This window comes from Drosophila sechellia, chromosome 2R (assembly GCF_004382195.2).
Source record: "Drosophila sechellia strain sech25 chromosome 2R, ASM438219v1, whole genome shotgun sequence".
NCBI classification, from domain to species: domain Eukaryota; kingdom Metazoa; phylum Arthropoda; class Insecta; order Diptera; family Drosophilidae; genus Drosophila; species Drosophila sechellia.
The window spans coordinates 1,168,775-1,179,979 of record NC_045950.1 but is presented as its reverse complement, the minus strand read 5'-3'; the positions used below and the strand labels follow the sequence as shown (position 1 = coordinate 1,179,979).

At 40.2% G+C, this 11,205-nt stretch overlaps 1 pseudogene; it reads left to right on the top strand.

Annotated features, from left to right (window-relative positions):
• The first annotated feature begins 10,170 nt into the window (after positions 1 to 10,170).
• Positions 10,171 to 10,783, top strand: LOC116800447 (annotated as a pseudogene).
• Positions 10,784 to 11,205: the final 422 nt, after the last annotated feature.

Genomic DNA, 11,205 nt, shown 5'->3' with positions numbered 1-11,205 from the left:
TTTAGAAAAGAAAACCGCAGAAACAAGATAACACCGAGATTTTCACTACACAAAGTAGATACAGGCAAAGGAGTCCTAACAACTAAAGGCCAAAAGTTACACAAACAAAAAATTAGAAAAACAGTTAAGAAAATAGTGGCAGGAACATAAGATAGACAAACACTATTTAATAAATATATTATTATCAAACTAAGTAACATAAAAGCCCACATTAACAAGAAATAACACTTATTCATTATAAAGTAGGATTAGCTTCAATATAGACTTGAATATAATGTAACCTTAGCATTAGATAAAACGTTTATATATACAACACTCATGTTTAACATTAAGATACCCATTTCTAAAGAAACAACTGTGAAATTCAAAATATCGTCGGAGTTCGTGGCATATACCAACAACACGTCGCCTAATCACCTTTCTCCGATCAGGCCATTTCCCCTTACGGCCATCTCTTCGGACTGGGTGGGGGGAGGATTTAACATGCCCCCTCTCTCCGAACACAGGGAAACAACACTGATCCGGCAAACTAGAAAACGGAGACGAGAAAAAAGTTAAACGATGATCGCCAATACGAACCCGAACGAAAAACATTTTGAGGGAAACAGACAACTTTTGTAATAAAGTCATTCTCATTTCATACCCCGAACTGCTCAGTTGTTTTTCTTTAAAGCTTTCCTCCCTCGGCCATGGGACAAAAAGAGCAAGACGGGCGCCGACTCTCTTTTCACCGGAACAATGCAGAATGCAAACGATCGCGGTCTTGCTCACCAATGCTTATGACTGCAAAAAAAGGTACCCTAACGCACTGAGAGCGTATCTCTCAAGCTACCAGTACAGTAATCACGATATCTACTGCAACTGCACCGTAAGTAACAACAACACAACAAAAACTTTGTCAAACAGGGCTGGATCGCTACTTCCAAATAAAGCGAAAGCTAAGCACACAACACAAGCAGGCTGGTAATCAGGCGAAAATAAATCGAACCAACGCCTCCAATGACTCAAGATCAAATATGTTTGCACTATTGGAAAACTGCGAATCAGGAACAGAAGAAGATAAAGCCGCCACCAATATATATACGTGAGAAAACATCAAGTGCGCTGGTAAGCAAACTAGCTGCAATTATCGGGGAAAACAAGTTCCATGTTATACCTCTTACTAAGGGTAACATACAAGAAACGAAAGTGCAGACTCAGGATGAGTCTAGCCACCGATCAGTGACCAAGTACCTTGACGAAGCTGAGAAGAGTTACTATACCTACCAGCTGAAAAGTGCCAAAGGATTGCAGGTTGTCATTAAAGGAATAGAGTCATCAGTGACAGCATCCGAAATTATCGCGGCACTAAAAGAGAAGAACTTCAACGCCAAAACGGTGTTGACATTCTCAATAGGAACAAAGTGCCGCAGTCACTCTTTAAGTCGAACTTGTGCCATCGAGTCTGAAAATCAACAAAAATGAAGTACATCCTATATATAAGCTACAGTATTTACTGCACCAAAGAATAACCGTAGAATAGCCACACAAGCGGTGTGCAGTGCACCAACTGCCAAGACTATGGCCACATCAAAGCGTACTGCACCCTTAAATCCATCTGTGTCGTTTGCAGCGATGCCCACAGTACTGTAAACTGTCCTAAGAATAAAAACGACAGTTCAATTAAGTTATGCAGAAACTGTGGAAAAAAAACACACAGCCAACTGGCGAGGATGCATTGTTTACAAGGAACTCATGAGTCGCCTAAACAAACGAGTGGATTCAGCTCGAGATCGTATCACACAAACAGCTCACAAAGTAATGGAACCGACAACTAACATCCCTTCGTCTGCCAGCCACCGAGCAATGCCAAATTCTTCCCTTGCCAGTGTACTAAAATCAGGAATCCAAGAACCGACGGCAGTCACCTCCAGCGTCCACCATAAAATTCACCAAATAAACACAAATAAACAATGCCAAGCACATGTACTGGGGATCTCGGATAGCGAACCATAAAGGAAAACAGCTGTACAACGCAATCATCAAACCTCAACACAAACTTAACTATGTTTCCCCGGGAGCGCCTACATACTGGCCAGCAGATCCCATTAAGCTTCCAGATTTGATTGACTTTGCCATCACAAAAAGGATACCCCAATCAATGATTATAGCTGAACTCTCATCTGATCACTGTCCGGGGCTCTTTCATCTTTTGTACCAGGTGTGTTGTAGCGAGCGACCGTGTAGGCTTACAAGCAATAGGACCAACTGGGCGAGGTACACAAGACAACCATGCATGCAGTATAAAGTTTAACAAGACAAGTAGAGATATTGAACTGCTTGTGCTTGAAAAACGACGACATCGAAGGGAGTGGCAGGAGCACAGATCACCTAACGCAGAGTAAATTAAAAGCAGCTCTCGCAGCCTTACCAAAGCGCTTAAGAAAGAAGATACTGACGCACAACTAAGGTATATCGAGAATCTCTTTGTGCCCGTGGGCACAAAGAACTCGTTGTGGAAAGACCACAGGAACCTACAGGCACCAGCAGAAACGGTTGTACCTCTCCGTAACTCTACCGGAAACTAGTCTCGCAGTGACACGGACAGAGCAAGAGTCTTCGCTGATCATCTTAAAAAAGTATTTCAACCAAACCCAGCCACTAACTCATTTACTCTCCCGCCTTTAACTGCATCTGACTTAGCACCACAAGATCCTGTAGAATTTCGACCAAACGAGATAACGAAAGTCATCAAAGAGCAACTGAAGACTGGAAAATCGCCTGACTACGAATTAATAACCCCGAAAATGATCATCGAGGTCCCAACGTGTGCAGTTCTACGAATCTGCTTGCTCTTCAACGCAATTACTAAAATTGGATACTTCCCTCAAAAGTGGAAGAAATCAATTATAATTATGATCCATAAGCCTGGGAAAGACAAAACACAGCCATCATCTTACAGGCCAATAAGCTTACTTACTTGTCTATCCAAGCCATTTGAAAAAGTGCTGCTGCTACGCATCAGCCCCCACCTCAAAACACACAACACACTCCCATCGCACCAATTTGGTTTTCGGGTAAAACATAGAGCCATTGAACAGGTTAACTGCATCACAACAGAAATTCGCACTGCCTTTGAACACCGTGAATACTGCACAGCTCTCTTCTTAGACGTTGCACAAGCATTCGATAGAGTATGGCTGGAGCTTCTAAAGTCTTACCTATATAAAAGAGTGTTCGCGGTCAGATGCAGTTCAAGCACTTCAAGCGATTGTACTATAGAAGCCGGAGTGCCTCAAGGAAGTGTCATGGTCCCAATTCTATACACCCTATACACGGCGGACATCCCAACAAACTACCAGATAACGAAATCCACATTCGCTGATGACACTGCAATACTAAGTCGATCCAGATGCCCAGTAAAAGCTACGATGCAACTTGCACGCCATCTAACTTGTGTAGAACAATGGCTTGCAAATTGGCGCATACGAGTAAACGAAGAAAAGTGCAAACAGGTAACATTTACCCTAAACAAACAAACCTGCGCGCCCTTGGTAATGAACCACACGCGCATCCCACAAGCGTAACATACTTAGGTATTCATCTGGACAAGCGGCTCACCTGGCGGAAACACATAGAGGCCAAAGCGACGCACCTCAGACTAAAAGCAAGGGATCTACACTGGCTTATAAACGTTCACTCTCCCCTAAGCTTGGAGTACAAAGTCTTCATATATAACTCCGTTTTAGAACCCATATGGACCTATGGCTACGAGCTATGGGGCAACGCATCGAGAAGCAACATCGACATAATACAGCGAGCACAGTCTAGGATTCTAGAATCATTACTGGAGCTCCATTTTATCTTCGGAACGAGAATCATTACTGGAGTTCCATTTTATTTTCGGAACGAGATGAAGAAAACTTATTCGAGTATGCAGCCAAAGCCGACTACACCGGAACGACCAACCAGCGTTAAATTTGTTAGGCCACACAGCACAAATCATTTCATAAAATGACTTTAAGTTAGTTTAGAATAAGATTTGAAAACTTATTGTTCGTCTCTCGCAAAACATGAAAAAAAAAAAGAAAAATTATTATTTATTTTACTTACTGATCTTGTTTGGAAATATAAGAAACAAGGAATTAACACATTTCTATATGGAGATTTTAATGACATACAAATTGTAGTTCCGTTGTGTAAAACAATAACGTCTGAAAGTTTTAACATTTATTCGACCGTCAAGGCAGAAATCGGCATATTATTGTTTTGATCTCATTCAAAACTGATCTCATTCAATTTCAGCAGAAACGCATTTACAACGCTATCTCTTCTTTCACGAGCCTAATCTTATTCTGCAAACCTATGGCCAACTCATTTGTCAAAGTCGAATCATTTCAAATCGAATTCTGTGTTCTCGTGATTACGTTAGTCAGTATGTTCATTCTATGTTCTACTTGTCTATTGATGTGGCCACAGTAATTATCCTGAAAGCAATCATGATCTAATTTTACTTTTATGTACTAATTTCCCTGATTCTGTTAATATTGTAGTACTTCGGTCTTCCTTAACTAGTTCCTTCATAAATCTACTTAATAGCTTAGAACCTAATATTGTATTAACCCTAACGAAAATTTCTTGCCCTTTGATATAGGTCATTATGGGCTTTCTTGTCCGGTTGTGGTATTCTATGTCAGTTTCCTGTTTTTTCTTAAGTTGCTCTATATCGTCCAGTCTAGCTTTCTGGAGCTACGGTAGCTATCCTGCCGAAGAACACCTCTAGAGGTCGTTTTTTTGTGACAGAATGGACAGTGTAGTTATATTCATAGATGGCTCTATCGAGAAGTTCCTCGAAGCCCTTATGTGTTCCATCTCCTTTCAAACATCTCATTATTTCAGAGAGTGTGGAGTGAAATCTCTCTATCTGTCCATTTACCGTACTCTTATACGGAGGTGCTTTATAGAGCTCAATACCCAGCTGGTCTGTCAACATGAATTTGACACAGTCTGAGTTGAGGGACTTTTTATTGTCCATTACTATTAATTTGGGCACTCCATAATAAAACACGATATCTCTTAAGGCTTTCCTAATGTCTTCTACAGCTTTGGATTTGATAACTTTTCCCATGGCCAGTTTGGAAAATTTATCAATCGCCGTGAGCACCAGATGTCGTTCTGTTGAGTAGATGTCAATATGAATAATTTGTCCGGAGCATTCTGCCAAGGGAGTTTCCTTTATTTCTGGATACGTGGGATGTCTGTCATATTTAGCAGTCTTACACACCAAACACCGACTCTCAATAGCCGACACTTTTTTCCTCATTTTAGGAAAGTATACTATTTCGGACAACTGATCTTTATTTTCCATAGCATTTCTGTGTGCTGTGGATTTTTTTGACGATAATGTCTTGGAAATTCGACCATCCTCCCCTCTCAAAAGCGAGCTAAGTGGTTTTGCTATCTTAGCGTAGTTAGGAATAAATGTCCTGTAATATCCGGATAATCCAAGAATGATCTCAGTTTTTTGAGTGTTCTTGAAGCCTAGGAACTCCACTTTTCTATTCATGAACTCGCATTTATCAAGCTGACATTTCATGTTGGCTTTGCTGAAGAGTTCTGGTAGTGTGTTTCATCACCTTTACTAAAGATGGATATCCAGTGCGCGCTGGAAAATAGACGGTGCATTTTTCAGACCGAATGAGAGTCGTGTTATCTCGTATTTTCAATTATTGATTGAGAAAGCGGTCTTTTCAATATTAGATTCCTTTAAAAGAATCTGATGAAACCCACTTTTTAGATCGAGCACTGAAAAAATCTTGTTATCTCCCAATTGGACCAACACTTAATTAATGTACCGAAGTTAGACACATGTTGCCTTGGCGCCGGGAATGGCTGGCCTAAATATTGTGGAGGTCTCCTCATGGGATTTCGTGGAGGGATCGGTGGAGGCTGTCGATGGCCAAAGGCATTCGACGACTGAAAATTGCGGGGTGCCATTTTCGTTTTCATTTCCTTTGAAACGGATTGGATTCTCGGCTCATTTGCATGCAGCCGACCTTATTTAGAATAAGAGAAAGATTTTTATAGACGTCCTGGTGGAAATCTTCCACCGACTGCTGGTGGCCTTGAACCAAAGTTGACATTTGGTATTCCAAGGTAGTTATGTCCCGTTTATCTGCGTAATGCAGAGTGAGACATCTCGACATGGCCTTCCAGTCCAGCGGAATGCTGTAGGACTCGAGTGCCACATCAGCACTTTCAACAATTTTATTTCTTATGGTATGAAAAAAGGTAAACAAGTTAGCAAACTTGATGCTAGCAATTACAGAGGAATCTCCAAATTGTCGGCTATCCCAAAACTTTTTGAAAATGTTATCACTCCTCATTTGCAGCACCTTTGTAGATCAATCATAACACCGTGTCAGCACGGTTTTATGAACCGCGGATCAACAACCACTAACCTCTGTAACGAGCACACTCATAGAGCGTTGTCCACCTCAACACACTCTGTCTACTATTTTGACCGGCATGCTCTGGGAAAATGGGCGTGGGTTTTGTGTTGACATGAACAAGAGTGTCACAGCTACAATACTGTAGACAGAGATACGATAGATGCAAAACGATAACCAAACGGTTAAGAACCAGACAAGAAAGTGTACCTATTGAAGATGAGGCACAGATGTTATTGGCCTTATTCTATACCCACCCTAACTGTGAAATCCATTCGGACTCCATCCTTTTACAACCGCTGCTTTACATACCCTTTGGTGCCCAACAAGACATCAGATTAGTTCATTTTCGACCCCATATAATTGAAGATAAAGATAATATTTCGATACATTTTCCTAAACCTAATCCTTTAACTAAAAATTACGTTATTTACGTTAAGGAAATCTCTTATTGAGTAATTTTGATTATCGACGACAAAATAAAGGAAAAATAATTAAGATAGGAATGCAAATATTGGTATTTAAGTTTACATTACTACTTTTGTTTGTTTGGCTTACTTTACATTAGAATTATGTATGATTAATTGATATTTAAACTTTAAACTTCTTTAAATTAAGATATCTAGATATACGATTAATTAAGGCAAGGTATTTTAGCACACTATTTAGGAATATCTGACTTTATATCTGCATGTGTGTTTTTATTATATTTGTTTGTTCACGCTATGCCGCACTTACGCACTTTCCAGCGATGACAGCAGGCCTGATGACTGTTGATGATCTGCTGTATGTATTAACAAAAATTGGGAAAATCACATATATAGTAACGTAATTATGCCTCCTCATAATTCACTTATACAAAAGACCGACCGACCGATTCCTCGTTAAATAAACAAACATTTCTCGAAATCAGAACCCTGCCACTAGGCAGGCACATAGCCAAGTTATACATAAGATTTCTTTTTCATACGTATGCACATAAGCATAAGCAAGAAGCGCTCTCGCGCAGATCAAGTAAACAACTCACTAACCCAGTAACATCTAACATCTAAGATTTTTCACACCAACTGTTTCAGTCTTAAGCTGATATTCAATCAATAAAAACGCAAAGCGGATTCATTCTGAGTTTTTATTTATTTCGGCGTTGATCTTAGTTCAAATACGGATCATTTATTCGACTCAAAACAAAAACCATTTTACTATATATATTTGTCAGATCTTCCACAAGTTAAGCTAAATTAGAATCGTAGAGGTTTATAAGTAAATATTTTTAGGCAAAATTAACACATATATGAAAAACTATTCTAAAGATACTCAAGACTGGACACGATCATTCGTATTTCGGCTGCTTCAGGTAAAACCAGCAGCCTGGGCTCGTGTTGTGCACAAATATTCTCGGAATGCGCACGGATGAAGAAGAAGTGACGCTGATTCGATGTGTGCGATGAAAACAAAGAAAAGATGCACACCAAGCTGATGTGTGCATAAAATGGGTGCACGGCGATCTGCTCCTTGCTTGCGACGATGAAGAGTAGAAAAAGAACGCCAACTCGGGGGGTGACCTGCGATGTGCATTTGGTTGGCAGCTTTCCGCTGCACGCGGTGGGTGCTCCTGATGCAAGCAGTTGTGAATCTTCCTGCGATCGATGAAGCCACAGTAAATTTCACACGTGGTCAAAAGTTGAGGGCGAATAACAATGCAAGCCGCCTTGGCGACGCGGCCACTAAGACTTCTACCTCCAAATGTGGACCGGCAGCGGCGCAGTTAAAGTTAGATCACGATTTAAACTATCACTTGACAGTATTTGCCTTGAAAAACTCTTATGCGGTTACACGATGCTCGTGGATTTATAATCAGGGACTTTGCATCAAGTTAAACTGACCTCGATCACGCCTTCCCGAAAAGAGAACGGAAGTATGCAAATCAAGTGTGACCGTAGCTTGCTACAATCCTACTCGAGAATTTTGTGGTATTTTATAGGGCAATATTCAATTTTGCCAGATTTGATGGCTATAATGGTTCGTTACCAAAAGGTTGCCATTTTGGCTCGACTCCCACACCTCTTGGAGCTAACTTCTTTCGTAATACAGAGTTTCAAAAATAATCTTCAAACAGATGTCATCTACCCTGACTTTATTAAAGCATTTGACTCTGTTAATATTCTAGTAGAAACTGATCTATTAGGTTTCCCTGTTGATCTTCTAAATTGGATTTCAAGCTATCTGAATGGCAGGACGCAAAAAGTCCTCTTTAAAAATTCTCTGTCTTGTATTCTCCGAGTCACATCCGGTGTCCCACAAGGGAGCCACCGCTTCTTTTTACCTCATTCATTAACGACCTCCCCTTAGTAATAAAACATTCGAGTGTACTTATGTACGCAGACGATGTTAAATTATGCCTTCAGCACAAGGACAGTTCGCGCCTTTTGGACTTACAGCTTTCAAATATGGTGTTGTGATAACATATTAAACTTAAATGGCTTAAGTGTAAAATTATGACCTTTTGTCGTGTCAACCCAATACTCACGACTTACACTTTAAGTGGCTGCCCTTTAGACAGAATAACACGGGTTGATGATCTTGGAGTTCTTCTGGACCCTAAACTAAAATTTTCTGACCATATTTTGACTATTGTCAATAAGGCCAGGGGTGTGCTTGGTTTTATAAAAAAGTGGTCTAAGGAATTTGATCCTTACATGACTAAAACCTTATTTATTTCGTTAGTCCGTCCGATTCTTGAGTATGTAGTCCACTCGGACCGCATTGAATCGGTCCAAAAAAACTTCTTTCTTTTTGCAAACCATATATTACCTATATTACCTCCTTATTCCAGTAGACTACTTTTAATTAATTTCCCATCCCTAGGTAACCGTAGAATTATGCTTGCAGCAGTCTTTTTTTGTAAGCTTATTCGTGGTGATGTTGAGAGTCCCGACTTGATTAGTCGGCTTAACTTCTCGGTTTCAAGATTCACTAGAAACCATATACCACTTATCTTAAATCATTGTACATCTAATTATGAGTTGCATGACCCTTACAGAGTTTTATGTTCTGACTATAATAGACTTTATCCTATTATCTGTAAACTTGACTCTCTGCCGCTCTTAAAGCAATGCATTTTAACCTATTTAGTACATAATTAGATCCTACTAACAATAATATTTATTAGAGTTATGTTATTATTTAGTTACATTATTTATTACTTTATGTTCATTTCTTCGTCTCTGTTCTATTTTCTATAACGCGTCTATTTCTCGCAAATCGAGCCGTACGATACACGTCAGTGCAAAAAAAAAAAAATAAAAAAAATAATAATAAGTCATAAGTCTCCATGATTCTATCAACGCTCTTTTTCCAAGACTTTTTCCAAATTCCCTGATCGATTTTACGATATCAGGCATCCTGTCAAAGTCCACTAAATTATTTCTGTATTCGGGCACGACGACCTGATCGGTCACGTCAGTAAAGTCAAGAGTATCGTTATTCATTTGTTCAGTCCAGGTAAAACTTGGGCCACCGTTTGGCCAATTAATACTGTCAACTGTTCGATACTCATGTCTACGCGATGCTGTTCAGGCAGGTCGGGTCTTTCTGAGGGTACCGGTCTCTCATTTGAACTAAGAGCTGATGGTCTTATTATAATATTAGGGCTTGCCATGTTGGCTTTTAATTCGTTTTTCGCAGTGTTCCAGGTCCGGTGCAGTTGGCGTCTAAATCTCTGGCGAAATGCAACTACCAGAGATTTAGACGCCATCTTCAGACTCACACAACCTAAACACCATGAAGATCTACAAGGATATCATCACCGGCGACGAGATGTTCGCCGACACCTACAAGATGAAGCTGGTGGATGATGTGATCTACGAGGTGTACGGCAAGCTGATCACCCGTCAGCGTGACGATATCAGGCTTGAGTTGTGCTTAACCACCGACTGACGGAGCGCTTCGCCTTCGGCGACAATAAGTTGTACACCCTCTACCTGAAGGACTACATGATGAAGGTGCTGGCCAAGCTGGAGGAGAAGTCGCCTGACCAGGTCGACATCTTCAAGACCAACATGAACAAGGCCATGAAGGACATCCTCGGCCGCTTCAAGGAGCTGCAGTTCTTCACTTGCGAATCCATGGTCTGCGACGGCATGGTGGCCTTGGTGGAATACCGCAAAATCAACGGCGACAGCGTGCCCGTGCTCATGTCCTTCAAACACGGTCTGGAGGAGGAGAAATGCTAGATGGATCCCCCCAATAAAACGGAACCTATACTCATGCATACCTTCTACACACATATACATTTTTATCAGATGCTTAGTTACAATTTTGAAAGTCTTAAATTATGTTTAAAAACGCTGACAAAAATGCCTGTCCTCGATCAGTGCGATTTTATATCTTATTTCTTTTTACCGAAGCGCTCATGGATTCGACTATATTGTATGATTATTGTTTAATTCCAGCGAGCTAAACAATTGAATTGCGCCACCTATTGTAATTAAAATAATAATTTTATAGCACACATGCACAAAACAAGCCTAAACCTAAACCAATTTGAACTTAACAAAAGTTGTGGGCAGAAAATATGCAATGCGTGTGTATATGTTTGCTTATTTCTCTTTCGTTTCTTTTTTTTTTCAATTTTGCATGCGATAAAAATTTAGCTCGCCGCGGTTATTTTGCTTTGAGAACAGTGTACGAGAAAAGGGGACATTTTTCTTTCAGAAGATCTCTAGGAACTGGTTGAAAATATAATATAAATAATAATATCAATAATAATAATATAATA